The following is an 18882-nucleotide window of genomic DNA, read 5'->3' on the forward strand; positions in this document are numbered from 1 at the left end:
TCCCCATCCAGGCCACAAAGAGACCACAAAGAGAATATTTGCACACACACACACAAACACACAACTAGGGGTGCATTTTGTTGCTATTAGCTGTGCAGGATAGCCATATGAGACTCATGACCACCCTGTGGATGAGACATCTCCAAGAATCGCTATCCTCCACTGCCTTGCCCATAACCCTCCTGGATCAAGTCTATCAACTTGGTCTGTGGTCTTCCTCTCTTTCTTCTACCCTTGACCTTTCCTAGCATTATTTTTTCTACTGATCTGTGCCTCCTCATTATGTGGCCACGCATCTACATTGTAGAAATAATGCAGTTTGACACCGCTTTAAGTGCTATGACTCCATACAGGATCCTGGGATTTGTAGCATGATGAGGCACCAGAACTCTTTGGCAGAGAAGGCTACAGATCTTATGAAACTGTAAATCCCTAGAATGGAGCTACAGCAGTTAAAGTGGTGCCAAAAGGCATTATTTCTACAGTGCAGATCTGTCCTTAGCCTGGGCTTCCGATGGTACTCCTCCTTCCATATAACCTTTTCTACCTCTTGCCCCTTCTAAGTAAGTATTCTTGCTGTTTGCCCCCAAGTTATTTCCTGCTTATGGCGGCCCCATCGTGGGGTTTTCTTGGCAAGTTTCCTCAGAGGGGGCTGGCCATTGCCATCCTCTGAGGCTGAGAGAGTGTGACTTGACCAAGGTTCCCCCTCAAAGTGGGTTTTCATGACCCTAGGCTCCTTTATATTCCTGACCCAGGATTGCTCACTTCCGACAGGCCCCACATCTCACAGGACCACCAAAAGCCCTTAAGGCCAGGCATGCCTGGACCAGTGTGGCCAGGTATCCTCCTGTTCCAGGACATGCCCTACATTTCTGCCTTCTGTCTGGGATGAATCCCAAAAACGTCTTCCATTTTGATCAGGCCAAAGAAGCAGGAACTGGTTATTAACAGGAGTGTTTCTGAGTGTTTTTGTTTTGTGAGTGTCCTCCCTTTTTCTCTTTCTCTTGCCCTCCTCCTTCGTGGCGGTGAGGACATCTGGTCAGCCTGGCTGGGGGTTATAATCCCAATAAATAGGGTGGAAGAAGCAGCACACTGTGATGACAACAACACACCACACAAACAAACAAACACAGCCTCGCCATTGCTTCCCCTTCCTCAAGTCCTCCCCCCAAAAGAATGTCCTCCATTTTGGGGTGCCTTATCCTCTTTTGTGGTGAGGACTGTTCACTCTGGCTTGGACTCCGCACACACACACACAACACAGAAACACACACACAAACCCTGCCTCAACATTGCTCCCCCCACAGACATGTCCTCTATTTTTTCTGTAATGTCCTCCCTTGTCCTGAGGAGGACATCTGGTCACTCTGGCCTGGACTCCCCTCAAGTAACACTACACACACACAACCCACAAACACACACACTCCCTGCCTCACCATTGCTCCCCTCACATTGATCCTATGATTCTAAGTCAACTCCCCAAAAACAATGTCCTCCATTTTGGGGGGGGGGTGCCTTGTCCTCCTTTGCGATGAGCACTTGCCACCCTGGCCAGGAGTTACAAACATAAACAAACCACACACACACACACACAAACACACACACAAACACACACACAAACACACACAGCCTTGCCATTGCTCCCTTTGGCATTCAAGCCCTCCCAAAATACAACGTCCTCCAATTTTTCTGTCTCAAAATGCCCTCCATTTTGGATACAACAATAACACCACACAAAAAACACACACAGACACACTACCCCCTCCTCAGCATTGCTCCCCCCTCTCAAGACAACCCCCCAAGAACAATGTCCTCCATTTGTGGTCCTCCTTTTGTGAGGAGGGCTCCCCCTCAACAACATCACAAACAGACACACACACAGCCCTGCCTGCTTGGCCCTTGCTGGCCCCAGGAGCAGAGCCCTCCCCAGGAACAACAATGCCTCCCGCTGCTTCCTTAGCCCCCCCACCTGTTCCCCGCTGCTCCCGCCCTGGCCCCTCTTTACCTGCTCAATGGCGGCGGGGCCTGCAACGTGACGGACCCCACCCCCTCACTCCAGGCCGAATGGTACGGTCCGAGTCTTCTTCGCCCCCTCCTTCGCCCAAGTTGTTGTTTCCTGCGCGGATGACAGCCACGGCGGAGTGCGCAGGCGCGTTGGACACTTCGGCGGTGTCTCTCTCTCTCTCTCTCAATACCTCGTTCTCTCTCTCTCTTTCTCGTCTCGCCTCTCGAGTCGCGCTCCTCCCTGGAGTGAGCGGCCACGTGACTCGGGACGCGTCGCCGGCGTCGGTCGGGATCACGTGACCGAAAAGGAAGCGCTCGCTTCAACGTTTCCAAAAAAGGGGAGGAGTTATGATGACTTCTTCTTCTTCTCTCACTCTCTTTTTTTTGGTCGTCGTCGTGACGTCACGCTCCCCCCTCTCCGCGTGCCACTTTTGGCTGCGGTTTCTTCGCAATGGTTCTCAACCTCTCAGCGTTCATTTTGACGTTTGACTTCATTTCCCAGAGTCCCTTATCATTGGATTTGGTTAACAAAGGCTTCTGGGTGTTGAAGTCCAAAACCGCTAGAGGTTGAGAGGGTGTACTAGGGGGCTGGACTTTCCCTCCAATAGAGAGACAGCGTATGTGTGTGACTATAAGGGAAGGGGGATCACCCACCCAATCACAGCGTTGCTTTCTTTCTCCTCTTACCTGCGGACCAATCCTGTCGGATGTTACATAGGGATGATAGGGTTTGTCAGGTACTTCCAGCAGGCAATGGACAGGGCAAGCCTCACTGCATTGCTATTAAAAGGAATGTATAATTGTCCACTTTTACCAGGGACAAAATGTAGGACAAATTCGAGACCAAACTGTAGGACAACTGCAGGACAAAACTCAGCCCTAAATGTAGAACCTTTAAGTTCCTCCCTTTTTCTAAAATGTCCTACATTTTGGGCTGAGTTTTGTCCTGCAGTTGTCCTACAGTTTGGTCTCGAATTTGTTCCACATTTTGCCCCTGGTAAAAGTGGACAATTATGGCAACCCATGATACCCCATTCTTTGCCCTAAAGGCTGCCAGAGTGCAGAAGTCACAGACTCTCAGCCTCAGAGGGCCCTGGGAAGCCCCCTCTGAACAGAAATTGCCAAGAATGTAACAAGTTGCAAAGAACGTGAAGGCACACAACAGTTAATCATGTGAGGAAACTATGAGGAAAGACTCACTTTGCTCATTGTTCAGGAATCCTGGGAGTTGAACTCTCAAAGATCTGGAGGACCAAAGGTTGAGAACCATCGCTCTAGAACAACATTCCTCAAAGGAATGGCCATTTGATAGCACCTCAGCTACTGGTCCCTAGCAAGTTTCCAAGAAAGGAAAATACATATTGGGCCCTTGGCATCTGCTGGGGGTTGGTTCCAGGACGCCACCGTGGATACTAAAATTAGTGGGTGCTGAAGGGCTATTAAATACAAGGACATAGCATAATGGTGCCCCTTATATAAAATGGGGGGAAAATCAGGTCTGCTTTCTGGAATGTATATTTATATTTTGGGACATTTTCAAGCTGCGGATGGTTGAATCTGTGGATAAAGAATTCATGGATATGGAGGGCCAGCTGTAATTGTAATCAACGGATCTAAATTTAGTGCAAGTTCTTGGCACATGGGGGGGGGGCGGATATTGCCTGTCTCTCACACCTTATAGCCTGTGAGAAGCAGTGACTGAAGTCCTCTGTCCACTATGCGGAACGATAGCTGGTAAAGTGGGGTTATAAAATGAAAAAGGTAATAAGGAGGAAAGCATCAACATTGTTTGAGAGGTTGAGTGTTGGAATAGGACTTTGGAGATAAGAGGACAGTGATTTGTGGTTGTTGTAGAATCAGAGAATCACAGAGTTGGAAGAGACCACAAGGGCCATCCAGCCCAACCCCCTACCATGCAGGAAATCACAATCAAAGCATCCCCGACAGATGGCCATCCATCCAGCCTCAGTTTAAAGACCTCCAAGGAAAGGAGACCCCACTACACTCTGAGGGAGTGTGTCCCACTGTTGAACAGCCCTTACTGCCAGGAAGTTCCTCCTAATGTTGAGGTGGAATCTCTTTTGCTGTAGCTTGCATCCATTGCTCCGGGTCCTGTTCAGAAAACAAGCTTACCCCATCCTCAATATGACATCCCTTCAAATATTTAAACAGGGCTATCATATCACCTCTTAACCTTCTCCAGGCTAAACATCCCCAGCTCCTTAAGTCGTTCCTCATAGGGCATGGTTTCCAGACCCTTCACCATTTTAGTCACCCTCCTTTGGACACACTCCAGTTTCTCCACATCCTTTTTAAATTGTGTGTGTCTTTCCAACTTAAGGCAACCGTAAAGTGAACCTATCATGGGTTTTCTTTGTTCCAAGGGGGTTTGCCTTTGCTTTTCTCTGAGACCGAGAGAGGACAAATCCTGCCAGGAAAACTCCATGATAGATTTGCCTTAGGGTCACCAGAAGTCAGACGCAACTTGAAGGCACACAACAATAAGCATCAACAACAACAACAATCCTTGAAGTGATTGACAAGCAGATGTCCAGGGAGTAGAGATCGGGAGCTTTGAGGCCAGTCCCATGAGAATGGCTGGTTGAAAGGAGGGTAGATCCTAGAATATTGCTTTAAATGTGCTTTAATCTCTCTTTAGTGCCGAAATTAGCCCCAGTCTGATAAACTCCATAGCCATGTGAGTCTGAAAATTCAGCATGCAAAGGGATCTTGCAGCACCTTTGAGACTATATGAAAGATTCAAGTTGGTAGTCTGAGCTTTCGTAGACGTGAGCCTACTTTCTTAGATGCATTTCTGATGCATTTCCTCAGATGCACTTCTGTTAAGCAGCTAGAAATACAGCCTAAAAGGAAGGAAGGGAAGAGGGTCAGGTCAAGAAACCAGACAAAGCAAACAGAAGAGTTCTGGATGTGAACTATTTCCTATGTCCCATTCTCTGCAGTGCTAGAAATCTGAGGACTCCTTTCATTTTGTGGGGAGCAGGATTTTTATTTGCTCTCATCCATCCCCAACATTGCTTTATAATACCCCTGAAAATTACAAGCAAGGAGCTTCTGAATCAACATTAGGTGAACAATACCTTGTTTGTAAGGGATGTTTGACAGTGGAAGAGACAACCTTGTAAGGACACATGACTGTCCTTCATTTGAAGTTATTAAATAAGCAGTTAGCTGTGCACTTTTGGGGGGTGCACTGGTAGAGGGTTGTCCTAAATGTCTCTTGGGGTTTCTTCCATCTCTATGATTTTGTAACTCTAAACAGCCCAACCAAATGGGACAGGTAAACTGGGAAGCATTGTGTCAATAAAATCTAGCAAGGCCACCTGTTCTCTCTCACTTTGTTGGAGGATACAGTGGTTTGTGCACCTTTCCTCTTAAATTTCTCATTATGGATAAAGGGTCTTTGATGAAGAGTTTTTGCATCTTTCTTTGCTTTTGCTGGCCTCAACACTGCACTTCCCCCGTTGTTTCAGTTTGAACAATACAGTGAAGAACCAGCTTTGCTAACCCAAATCTTACCTCCTCTTCTAAACTTTTGCAGGTGCAAAAATCTTCATCCTTGATCTTTCAAATGAGAAAGCCTACTCTAGATTCCGTTCTTGAAATAGGAGTGATGCTGTGCAGTCTTCGACCGTGGGCTAGCAGTCCCTTTGCCTTGGAAAAGGAAGGTCAGATCTTCTTGTTTCACTGAAAGTGACATTTAGTGACATTTTGCCATTTTCCCCTGAAATATTCCACCAGTGGGTGGAATATCTGTGGGATATTCTCAGGAATTTCAGATGGGAGAACACTGGACAGTTTATTAATGCAGAATTTTGCTTACAGAGCCACACTTTCCAGCTTCAACCTAGAAGAAAGTAGAGAAGAAGAAGGAGAAACAGAAGACCCCAACTTCAAAAAGACAACATCCATTGCTGATCTGAAGAAGGTCCTTTTGGTTGCTTTCCTCCTGGCTCTCTCTTATCAACATATAGCAGGTCAGTGGGATCCATTTTCCTCTTAATTTTGTTGGTACAATATTTGTGATATGTAAAGTACTGGTATGTCTTTGCTTGAGAGAACCCAACACATGTTGGGATCTGTTCTTGGCATCTCCTGCTCAAGGTTGCAGATTCTGCTATGTGGCTGGTTTGTGTTACATTGCTGAACATGAAACAGAACATGGTGCCTGATAAACAACCCCAGAAAGGTGTAGCTAAGGGGGGAAATGAGGTCATTTCTCCCTCAAAGATAAATTCTGGCCCTTATCACACGGGGGGCTGTGCAGCTTAGTACCGACGCGACTACGCATCCAACAATTCAAATTCATGTTAAAACGCAATGTTTTATCCTACCTGGTTGCCTTTCCGAATCGAGGGAGAAGTGAAGTGAGTGCAAATTGTATTACCACACCAGTGCGGATTCAACTTTTCGAATTCTGCCCCCCAATGAATTTTTCCTTCAGTCCCCCAAATTTCCAGCATTGTTGTGGTTGTTGCTAATGGCCATAAAGTTGACTTTGACTGAGGGAAACCCTATGAATGAGAGATCTCCAAGTCAGCCAGTCATCAGCCACCCTGTTCAGATCTTGCAGATTCATAACTACGGATTCCTTGATCGAATCTATCTATCTGGGATCTGCTTACTCTTTCCCTCCTGCCTTCTACCATCCCAAATATTACTGTCTTTTTCTCGGGAGTCCTGTCTTCCCATGATATGTACAAAGTATGACAGCCTCCATTTTGTCATCTTGGCTCCAAGGAAAATTCAGGCTTGATTTGTTCTTGAACCCATTGATTTGTCTTTTTAGCAGTCCATGGTATCTGCAGAACTCTTCTCCAGCATCACATTTCAAATACGTTGATTCCCCTCCCCCCGCCCAATAAGATTTCTTTATGGTCCATCTTTCACAACCATACCTAGAAATGCTAAATACGATGGCATGGGCAATCCAAACTTTTTAGCATTGCAGTAAGTTAAAAGGTTTGTGGAACACTTAGATATACAGTTGAGGTATTCATATAAAGAGGGCAGGCAAGTGATCAAGTGAATGCAAACACAGCCCAGAGAAGAGTCATAAGTGTGGACTATTTCCAGTGTCTCACTCTCTGCAATAATAGAAATCTGGTGGAATTTGAAGGAAAATTTCATTGGGAGGGGGACAGAATTCTGGAGATTCCGTAGCTATGAATAGGTTTGATGGCCAGAGGGGCAGTCAGCAGGGGCAGGAAACAGGCTAATACCTAAATTATCTGCTATTTGTAATGCGCTCTACATAGGGCTAACCTTATGTCAAGTTCGGAAACTTCAACTGGTTCAGAATATGGCAGCCAGGTTGGTTACTGGTACATCTAGAACTATTCATATTACACGAGTTTTAAAAACTCTTCACTGGCTACTTATTAGTTTCCAGGCAAGATATAAGGTGTTGGTTTTAACCTTTAAAGCCCTACATGGCTGGGGTCCTGACTTCTTGCGGGAGCGCCTTCTCCCATATAATCCAGCCCACATTCTTCGTTCCTCTGGGAAGAATCTGCTACAGCCTAGAAGGACTAGACTTTCAGCAGTAACTCAGAGATCTTTTTCATCAGCCGCTCCTAGACTGTGGAACGACCTGCCGGACAAGATCCGACATATTACCACCTTGAAAACTTTTAAGAAGGCCATTAAGATGGATCTCTTCCGACAGGCCTTCCAGACTAGAACACTTCTGCTGACCTGGGCCCCCCTCTCTCCCTTATCCTCCATCCTTTATTTTTAACCTACCCCGGACTCCGTTTGAAAAGTTTTATCTCATTTCAGTGTATATTTGTTTAATCTCTTTTTAGAATTCGATCATGTTTTTATGTTTGGGCGGGGGGTTGGGGATCTTGAATTTTTAATGTATCTTTTTTAACTGTACGTTTTTTACTGTTGTAATCCGCTTGGATTCCCTGAGATTAAGCGGAAAATAAATAAATAAATTATTATTATTATTATTATTATTATTATTATTATTATTATTATTAGCCCTGGAACCAAACCCCATTGGATAACAAGGGCCCCATTGTACACTGTTTTGTGGATTTTGGATATTGTTGTACTTTGCTACATGGCTAACACGGATGACCTCTCTATGTTTTACAATTATGTACTGGACTGAAGACTTGTCTATCTCTTTCCAAGATACGCCAACATATCCCACCATCCTAAGGGACCCTTGTTATCCAATGGGGTTTGGTTCCAGGGCTAATAATAATAATGATAATAATAGCCAATTCCAAAGTGGCCTACACAAGACATGGATGATGCACCATGACTTCCATTATGATGCGCCTCTTGTTCCGTGGCAGTTAAGGTTTCAGTAGGGACAGGCAGTTAGCAGTTGAGCAAGAAGGACCATGAATGGAGCAGCCAATGGTAGAATTTTTCATATCTTTGTACTGGATCAAATCTCCCAGGTTTCCTTCTAGGAAAGAAGAGAGGGTGGGTCTTTTTTGTGGGATTTTTTGCCACGGGTGCCCAAATGCCTTCACTAGCTTGGATACTTTCACTTCCAGGAGTGGAGGGTGGCATTTGCTGTTTCGCTTCAGGCAGCAACATATCTTGGGCCAGCCCTGGCACAGTCAAGTGCATCTGACACATGCAAGAGTAGGCCAAATCGTAAAAGGAAGATGAAAGTAAAACAAGGGCTTGTGCAAGCAGTGATTCCTTTGGGAAGAGAAGTCCAAAGAGAAAAACCAAAGAAGATTCCAAATCTAGCACTGCTTCTGAGGTCCTCCCTTATGGGGTTATCTTGGTTGAAGAATAAGCTTGATGGAAATATATATGTATATTTGGTATACTACGAGTTGGAGAACTCAACAATTGTGCAGTGTTTCGTTCCTGCCCTTAAAAAAAAATGCTGCTGCTCCAGACACCTCTCAGGGTTTGCATCTGCACTGCAGTATTAACACAGTTTGATATCTTTTTAACTGCTGTGGCTCACTGCTATTGGATTCTGGGATTTGCTGTTTGCTGTGGTACCTGATATTTGTAGTCTGGTGTCACAACAAACTAGAAACCCCAGACTCCTATAGCACTGCGCCATAATAGTTAAAGTGCAGTAATTCTTCAGTACAGGTGAAGCCTGGGCATAGTATGATGGTATCAGATGGAAAGAGACTGAAATGCAAAGAGGCCTCATAATGACAATTTGGAATGGAGAAAAGGTGAATCAAGAAGTAGGAAAGGAACAGAAGAAGACTGAAAAGGGAAGGAAAGAAGGAAGGAAGGAAGGAAGGAAGGAAGGAAGGGAAGTGCCAGAAATAAGAACAATCAGCTAATCAGAATGAAGCGGGGAAAGAATAAAATCAGAATAGATAAAAGGAAAGAAAAAGGGCAACAAGAGAAGATGGCAGTAACTGACAAGAATATGTTGGTTAAAAAAAATGATGAGAAGAAAAGGCGGATCATGGTGAAGCTGCTCATAAATTTAAAGAGACAGGAAAGCCAAAGGCTGGAAGCTTCCTTTCCAGTGACTGTTTGAAACTGAAACTCTGGTTGGTGGTCAACTGGGAGGACTGGAATGCAACCATGGCTTCTTGGCCCCCAATGTCAGTGCTCAACGGTATTAATGGTGAGTCCGTATAATCGAGAGGCAAGCAAGCCAGCCTGCCAAGTCTGGATAGACAGCTTCCCTGCTACATCCTTTCCTTCCAAGTTTCGCTTTTTCCGATGAAGGGAATGTAGGACATTCCAAGGGAACAAATGATTGGGGCCTTAGTCCTGATATCGTTTTTTGGCACTCATGTCTAGCTTTAAAACAGGGCGCTGTACATTCCAACACTGCAAATGTGAAGCTGTCCTGTCTCCGTTCTGAAGGTTACAACAAGCATATTTGAAATCTAAAATAAGATTTTAATTGCTTTGTTCCAGGATATTCAGTCTCTGGTACTAGAGTCCTGGATTTATTGTTTCCCATTTGGCAGAGCATAAGTATGATGAGGTATGCATACTGAGATGCCCGCCTGTAACAGTGGGGGAAGAATATTTTTGCTGCCACACAGGGGCTTTTGGCATTCAAAGGAATCTTCCTCTGAATCAGTATTCCTCAGTTCCACTGTATGAAATGCCTTGCTCCAATTTCTTTGCCATCTTGACTGCTGCAAATGATGCTCCACTATGTTTGCCAAAGGTGGGTGATGTCAGCCGGCTTGTCAGCCCAATATCAGAGCAAGCTGGGAGAATCTGAATGAAGCCGTTTCCAAACCAAGCATTCTCTCTTCATGGATTGTAAGTAGTGCACACAGTGTTTTTTTTCTAACAAATGTATTATTGAGAAGAAGGAGAAGGATGTGAGTTAAATCAATCCAGAAGCCCATGAAAGGGATTGTCTCCAGGTAAGAGATTTGCAGGAATGAGCTTCCCGAAAACTCAGCATTTAAAAGCTGCTGACAGATTTCAGAGGAAGGCCAAAAACCTTTGGACCTACACCTGGAGGAATATGAGTAACAGCTTGCATTGTGTTTTTAGCAGTGAGGAGACATCAACAAGACAACCAGCAGAAGACCTGAGCAGCTCCACCTCAACTGAATGAAATCTTTGAGATATTCTGACCTGTCTTTCTTTCTACTTCACTTCCCGTTCCAATCCTGTTTGTTTAGACTCCAAGCTTGAGGTGAACTTCATTCCTTTCCTTTGCAGGAAATTTTTGTAGCCGTTTGATCTTCAAAATGATGGGAAATGTGAAGGTACTCCTCAGCCAATGTTCAACCATAGCCTTCTATGTGTCTTTCTGGAACATGGACCACATCTGTGATGAACCTAGATTGCCACTGAAGAAACAAGAGGGGGCTAAGTACCATGGGCCCTTCCCTTACGCAGGGGATCTGTTCTGGACCCCACTGCGTATGGAAAATCCAGAATATGCTGGAGCCTCATTACTTCTTCCGGGGCTAGCGAGGGCTTTTTCCGGTGCGGCTTTCATCATATGCTGAAAGCAGCATAAAGTGCACCTGCGTATGACACAGGAGCACTGTACTTCTCTCAAATCTGAGAGCCCATTCACACTACAAAAATAATCCAGGGTGAATCCTTGTTGTACACAGACGTCCTGAATGCAATCTATGCACTTTTGGGAGTGAGGTTGGCTGGCAAAAAAAACAAACACTTAACCCGGGATATTTGATATCGATTTTCCCCTGACTTTTCCTGACAGATCTGCAGTGTTGGCAGTATGAATATGCTTTCAAATTGATTTGGATCATTATGTATCGTTCCTTCCCAAAAAGGAAGGGAGAGGTTTCGTAAGCAGGGGTGGCACATTTGAAATGGCGGCTCCGTTTTAACCTGAAAGAATGGCATATGTGAATAACACAGGGTTAAAGTGAATGAAAGAGCCTCGCGAAACCAAGACAAAAAGTAAACAATGAAACCCTATATGCATTGCTGTTGCAATGTGGATCTCCTAGAGAGAAAAAACCAAGTGTGTGAATGACACCTGAGTTTCCTCTGAATATCAATCAAGCCTTTAAAAAACCATTGAGGTATTCTTACACCTCCTCCTCCTTGACTTTCTCTCCTTCTCTTTCTCTTGTAGTCACTTTTGCTTGTAAGCTTGAGGTAAACTCCATCGTATTTCCTTTCTTTGCTTTCCAGCATCCAGTCAGATCTTCACAAGAATTCAAAGGATGAAGATGTTCCTAAGCAAAGTTGTAGCCGAGGAAGGAAGATTTGAAGGAAATACCCTGCCAGAAAAAGCAAGCGCATCATCCCCAATCCAGGCCTCCTAAGTTTCTAGCTGGAGCAAGGGACACATCTGTAGCCAACTTCTGGTCAAGTCTCTGAGGACCAAGACCAGGAAGAATAGCCTCAGCAGGATCTCTTCCTCTCATCTTTTCTCCATGCAATCACCCAACAAGAAGTAACTTTCAAGAAATCTGCTTTATTCAGTGAGACAAAGTAGATGAAATGAAAGTCCATTAAAACACAGGGGAGTATTCCTTCTCCCCCCACCCCCACCAATAGCCCCCTTCATTGGATCAATCCAATGCAATAGCCATGCATGATTTGTTATTCACAAGGTCATCGTGGAAACCCCTGAATTCATGCAGACACCTTGAAAGAAATCATTTTCAAAGGACACCATCACAATGTGATGAGGAACGTTGAAGAGCTTCTAATACATCTCAGAGGAAGCCTGTGGACCTACACCTGAAGAAAAACGGTAGACACTTATATTGCAGTTTTCACTGATAAATTACATCAGCAAGATGTCTAAGAGAAGACAGGACCAGCCAAGCCTTAAAAAAAAAACCATTGAGGTATTTTTACATCTCCTCCTCCTTAATTTTATCCCCTTCTCTTTCTCCTCTAGTCACTTTTGCTTGTAAGCTTGAGGTAAACTCAAATCGTCTTTCCTTTCTTTGCTTTGCAGCATCCAGTCAGATCTTCATAAGAATTCAAAGAATGAAGACATCCCTAAGCAAAGTTGTTGCCGAGGAAGGAAGACTTGAAGGAAATAGCCAGCCAGAAAAAGCAACCACATCATCCCCAATCTAGGCCTCCTAAGTTTCTATCTGGAGCAAGGAACACATGTGTACCCCACTTCTTTTGCTGCTGAAGGAAGGAAGGAAGGAAGGAAGGAAGGAAGGAAGGAAGGAAGGAGCAAACTGGGGAATATGGTGACAACTTGTTTCCTTGGATGAAATGCATCAGCAGAGGAAGCCTGTGGACCTACGCCTGGAGGAAAACGGCAGACACTTATATTGCAGCTTTCACTGACAAAATACATCAGCAAGATGTCTAGGAGAAGACAGGACCAGCCAAGCCTTTAAAAAAACTCATTAAGGTATTCTTACATCTCCTCCTGCTTGGCTTTCTCACCTTCTGTTTCTCTTATAGTCACTTTTGCTTCTAAGCTTCAGGTAAACTCCATCATCTTTCTTTTCTTTGCTTTCCAGCATTCAGTCAGATCTTCACAAGAATTCAAAGGATGAAGACATTCCTAAGGAAAGTTGTAGCCGAGGAAGGAAGACTTGAAGGAAATAGCCTGCCAGAAAAAGCAACCACATCATCCCCAATCCAGGCCTCCTAAGTTTCTATCTGGAGCAAGGAACACATGTGTAGCCCACTTCTTTTGCTGCTGGAGGAAGGAAGGAAGGAAGGAAGGAAGGAAGGAAGGAAGGAAGGAAGGAAGAAAGGAAGGAAGGAAGGAGCGAGCTCTGGTCAAGTCCCTGAGCACCAGGGCCAGGAAGGGAAGCCTCAGCAGGATCTCTTCCTCTCATCTCTTCTCCATGCAATCGCCCAACAAGAAGTAACTTTCAAGAAGTCTGCTTCATCCAATGGGACAATGTAGATGAAAAGAAAGTCCATTAAAACACAGGTAAGTATTCCTCTCCCCACTCCCAAAAGCCCCTTTCATTCGATCAATCCAATGCAATAGCCATGCATGATTTGTCATTCACAAGGTCATCACGAAAACCCGTGAATTCATGTAAACACCTTGACAGATGTCACATTCATCTCAACAGAAGTTAATTTCAAAAACTGTTGCAAGGCAAATGATGTCCAGAAATGAACCCTATGGATGCAGAAAAAGGCCTATTCTGTGAGCCTTAAGGTAAGAAGGAATAAGCTTGCCCTGAGCAAGAGTTGTCAGGTGGTGGTCTGTGGACCTTGCTGACATGCCCAGGGTAGCAATGACTGCCACTTTTTGGATCGGGAAGGAATTTTCCTCCAGGGCAGATTGGCCTGAAATCCTGGAGGTTTTTCGCCTTCCTCTGGGCATCTGGCAGCGTCCACCTGTTAGGATGTTTGAAAAACTAATGTATTTTGTTACTGTTGTTTACTGCCTTCACGTCAACACTGACTTAGGGTAGCCCCATAGATGAAACAACTCCAAGCCCCTCCATCCACCATACTCTACATAATTTTTCAGGCTTTGAGTTGTTGCCTCCTTAACTGAGTCTATCCATCTGGTATGTGGTCCACCTCTTTTTCTCCTGTCCTCTACCATTCCAAGCATTATTGTCTTCTCAAGTGAGTCGTGCCTTTCATAATGTGACCAAAATATGACAGACTTAGTTTTCCCATCCTGGTATCTAGGGAAAGTTCAGACTTGGTATGTTCCTGTATCCATGTCTTCCTGACCATCCATGGTATCCTCAGCACTCTTCTCCAGAACAACATCTCAAATGTGGTGATATTCTTTTGATCAGCTTTCTTCACTGTCCATCTCTCACATCCATAGAGGTTGATGGGAAATACAATGGTATGGAGGATCCTTACTTTAGTGTTCAGTGTTATAGCTTTGCATTTTATGTTCTTGTCTAGTTCTTCCATAGCTGCCCTTCCCAGTCCTAGTTTTCTTCTGATTCCTTGACAGCAATCTCCGTTCTGATTGTTGATGGATCCAGGCTATAAGAAGTCTTTGCCTTTTCCAATGTCATCATTTTTAAGGCTGAATTTATGTGAGATCTCCGTGATCCTTACTGTTGGAAAAACCTGCCAAATTGAACTCAGTAGAGAACAACAAGCCTCTACATGGAGAGATGGAAGGAGGGAGCCTCGCCATTTTCTTACAAAAGGAAGGTCCTTGTCGACATGCCCAGGGTAGCACTGGCCGCCACTTTTGGGGTCGGGAAGGAATTTTCCTCCAGGGCAGATTGGCCAGAGACCTGGAGGTTTTTCGCCTTCCTCTGGGCATCCGGCAGCGTCCACCTGTTAAGATGTTTGAGAGACTCATAAGAAGTAAATGAAACGTACAACTTTTAAAAATTGCCAAACTGAACCTGGCAAATAGACATAACAACCCATGCAAAATTAATAAAAATCACAATTATGGAATAATTCTGTCTCTTTCTCTTTTGTTTCCTCAGTTTTTGTGTTTAAAAATACATCTGTGGTACTGCTCTTTAGTTCAGTTCAGAGAGAACAGCATTGCTCTCCCTTTAGGTGGAACTTTATGTCACTTTAGGAATCATAGGGCTCTCAGACTGTTGTCCTTCTCACTTGCTCTCTCCTGGGAAAAAAAAGGTGTTCAGGAAGAGAGGAATTTGCAGAGGCCTCAGTTCTACCAAACCAACTAGATTTGACACTGCTTGAACTGCCATGGCTCCATCCTATGAAATCCTGGGATTTGTTGCGGCACCAGCGCTCTCTGACTGAAAAGACTAAACAGCTCACAAAACTACAAATCCCAAAATTCCATAGCATTGAACCATGGTAGTTAAAGCAGTCTCTAACTGCATTGTAGATGCAGCCGAGGAGAACGTTGGGATTTCACATACATTCTGAACTAGAACTCTCTGGCAAGGAATTTTAAGTCCATCACCAAACTACAAACCCCAGGATTTCATAGTGTGTAGCCACAACAGTCAGGCTAATATCCAACTGCTATTGGTGTGCTAAATGCAGTCGGCCTCATTCAAAATAGAAGACTGTTCTCTATAAAGCAGGACACATACTTCAAAAGTATCCTGGTATGGATGATCTTTTCCTATAAACATAACTCTCCCTATCACTTTTGGGATTTCAGATATCATTATTATTATTATTATTATTATTATTATCATATTTATTGGATCCCGCTCTTTCCCCAGAACTGGGACTCAGAGCGGCTTCACAATATTAAAAAACAGTACAGTTAAAAACATGGCGGAAAGTACATTAAAAAGGAATTAAATTGTTACAATATAAAAACAGATGGTTATTAAAAGAATAAAACACATTTTAAAAAGATAAAACTATACATATAAAAAACTGTATCAAACTTTTTTTGAAATGGTACAACATCCCAGCCTGTCCTTATAACAATTCTTTAAAAGCCTATGTGAACTGATCAGTCTTAACCTGCTGGCAGAAGGCCATCAAGGAAGCCAAAAAACTGAACAGACTGCGCAGTTTAAAAGGTCATAGATACCAGCTGGGGAAACAGATAAGAGTTTAGGAAACAACCCTTCCAGATCAGATCTGTTCATCCAAGAGTCAAGTAGTTGGCTATAGGAAAAACCACAAGGAGGATACTGTGACCAGCTAAAGCACCCTCCTGCTTCTAAGCGAAGATAAAGAAATGAAAATCATGTCTTTTTAAAAAGAGGAAATATGGGCAGAGAACGGGAGGAGTGAGTTAGAAAAAAGGGTTTTAAAAAGAAATCTCCACATTAGCATTGTTCGGAGCTCTCCAAGTGCTACAAGTTGGTTCAGGTTCTTGAGATCTGGCTGAGAGCAAATGGTCATCTGTGCCATACAGCCAGAGATTGCGGACCAAGGGAATCCAAGAATTAATAGCTACAGGATGGAAAGATACAGTGTGCAAGAGAGCATGAGCTTCCAGCAGGGAAGAATCCTTCTGCCATTGCTGCATTTCGTTTTCCTGTTTATGGGTGAGTTGACTTCTTCAAGAATGGATCCCCAGTGTAAAAAAAGGGCGGACTGTACAAGATCCTTTTTTGTACTTATCTAGACTAACACAGCTATGGAGTTTATCACATTGGGGAAAAAGTCAGGAGCATAGCGCGATGCTCCCATCAACACAACACAATTTTGAAAAGATCATCACACAACGTTGCACAACATCACAAATATCCTGCAATTATCCCATGAATAAAGAGGAACTATAGCACCGCTTTTTCTTCATGGAAAAATCCAGTGAATATAAAGCAGCGCTATAATTCCTCTTTGTTCACAGGATAATTGTGGGATATTTGCAACGTCGCGCAACGTCGCGTGATAATCTTTACCAAATCACGTATACTGACAGGAGCATCCCGCTATGCTCCCGTTTTTTTCCCAGTGTGATAAACTCCTATGTCTTTGAATTCTGCCACTTTGTATATCCATATTTTCCCTTTGCTAACGTTGTGTGTTTTTGTACCCACTAGGTGGCAGTCCTTGTTTCTCTTTTGAATCAAATGGTTCATGTGAACATTGGCTTGCAAAACCTAGTAATCATCTTCACTGTAGGGAGCCTGGCAGGGTCTGCAGTTTGTTTCTGGGATGGAGGAGTGCTTATGTTGGTCACAGAGTAAGAACACACACAGGAGGCAAACTGGCAGGTTTTATTGAAGTGAAGTGACACTGGGAGAGGGGGCACTTCCAGCAATTCAAGCTTGCATTTTTTGTTAAAACTGTGGGTGATGAGTACAGGCAAACAGCGTGAGATGTGGTTTGTTAGTCACGCTACAGACTGTTCTTCACAAGTGGTTGCACAAATACCCTTTTGGTCAGTCATGCCTCTCCTTTAATAAATGACAAGAGTGCCTGCTTTCACAAATGCTGTGTCCAGATTCAGAATATAAAAGCAATTGGGTTAAGAAATGTTTTCAAGTTCAGTAATCTCTTGAATTTTGTCTGATAAGTAAGCTATTTTAATGAAGCTGTGCCTCTGAGACTCTATATTTATATAACAGTAGCATAGGTGACAAACGCCTTATTACTTTGGACACCGCATTTCAATATGTTTCAATTAAAATTTATCTCCTTTTCAAGCTCATTTCCTCTTTATATGGTATTAAACATGTTTGGACCCTTTCAAAAACAATGTAGTTAGAGACACATAAATCCTGTTCCTTTATATTAGCACTTGGAGAAAGACAATGGAAAACCCTTTGATTAGTAGTATGTTAACCAATGGACAAAAGTTAATACAACGCAGTATTTCAAAAGTATGCAGTGCCTGCAGTGGAACTCTTCAGTGCTACAGAGGCACTGTTTTTCCTAATTAGCTAAAAGCTGAATTAAAACTGAAATCACGCATTAGCATGTAATATAGCTTATATAATAATAATAAATATGAATATGTTATTCTGGATTGCCTTTTCCCATGGCCGAGATCCTCCTATGATGTTTACTTACAAATTGCCCATGTTCAGCAAAGGTTCTCAGCTATAGTTAACATGGTTTCTTCATAGGTTTGGCCAGCATTTGTTTGCTTCCTGTTGAACACAAGTAGACTATTAGTGATGAGTAGTTCCTTAATTGTCCCAATGTCAGTTTCTGTTGTAGTAGCAGGCAGTTAACATCCCCTTTGTCTTCTTCTTTGACAATTATGCTTATAGGAAGCCAATAGCTAAAGACTTCCTATCAACCTAGTGCAGAAACTGGACTTTAAGCAATTAGGAAGTTACTCATCGCTAATATCGGACACACATTAGGAAGCCTGCAAGCATTAAGGGGTTAATTAAAAATAAAGGAGCCTTTAAAACATTCATTGGCCTGTTACAGACTGCCAAAATAAAGCTGTTTCAGGTCTCTTTGGAGGTATGCTGTTTAAATGATGCATGCACCCTAAGAATCCAGAAGCTGCACCAAAGCTGCACTCCAGTGCTTAGGAATGGAGTGTGGCTTTGGCACGACCTCTGGACTCTTAGGACCCATGCATCATTTAAATAGCATACCTCCAAAGAGACCCGAAGCAGCTTTATTTTGGCAGTCTGTAACAGGCCATTATCACTTTACCAGGTTACATTTGGATAGGCTGGTACTGTCTGGATAGTGTCTGCGTGAACAGTGAGGTAGCCAACTTTGCCTATGACAGCAAATTACTTAAAATGGTTAGAAAAAAGTGAAGAGCTCCAATTGTATCTCTCCAAACTGAATGAATGGATATTAAAATGGCAGATGAAATTTAGTGTAAGGAAATATAAATTGATTCATGTTCAGCGAAGATCCTAACTTCACATATGCACTGATGGGGTCTGAGCTAGTAGCAGTTGATCTGGAAAGGAATCTTAGGGTTGTGATGGATAACTTGATGAAAACATTGACCTAGTGCACAGCTACTCTTTTTTTCCTAAAGCAAATTAAATGTTGGAATTACTAGGGAACAAATAAAAAATGAATGCCAGTATCACTGCTTCTATAAACATGACTGTGTACATTTGGTAAGTATATTTTTGTGAATGAACTTCCAAATGA

At 43.5% G+C, this 18882-nt stretch overlaps 1 protein-coding gene and 1 long non-coding RNA gene across 8 annotated transcripts in view; one reads left to right on the forward strand and one right to left on the reverse strand.

Moving 5' to 3' along the window:
• KDM4C (lysine demethylase 4C) overlaps positions 1-2184 on the reverse strand; it is a 284733-nt gene extending 282549 nt beyond the window's left edge. For all 3 annotated transcript variants that reach the window (XM_089489843.1, XM_089489834.1, XM_089489853.1), the window contains exon 1: positions 2006-2184. The gene's annotated coding sequence lies outside the window, so the exon portion shown is untranslated. The remainder of the gene's footprint in view (positions 1-2005) is intronic.
• Positions 2185-2931: 747 nt separating this feature from the next.
• LOC149323597 (uncharacterized) lies at positions 2932-14789 on the forward strand. 5 transcript variants are annotated; one of them, XR_016277284.1, is made up of 6 exons: positions 2932-3177; positions 5567-5693; positions 5851-6002; positions 10160-12814; positions 12927-13585; positions 14351-14789. It is a non-coding gene; the product is annotated as an uncharacterized LOC149323597 (long non-coding RNA). The 5 variants fall into 5 exon arrangements; XR_016277283.1 differs by having other exon boundaries at positions 12927-13348; positions 13434-14789; XR_016277281.1 differs by having other exon boundaries at positions 10160-10715; positions 11623-12814; positions 12927-14789.
• The last annotated feature ends 4093 nt before the right edge of the window (positions 14790-18882 follow it).

Source organism: Sceloporus occidentalis, unplaced genomic scaffold (genome assembly GCF_023333645.1).
Source record: "Sceloporus occidentalis isolate IW3139 unplaced genomic scaffold, rSceOcc1.0.p SCAF_1, whole genome shotgun sequence".
Taxonomy (NCBI): Eukaryota; Metazoa; Chordata; class Lepidosauria; order Squamata; family Phrynosomatidae; genus Sceloporus; species Sceloporus occidentalis.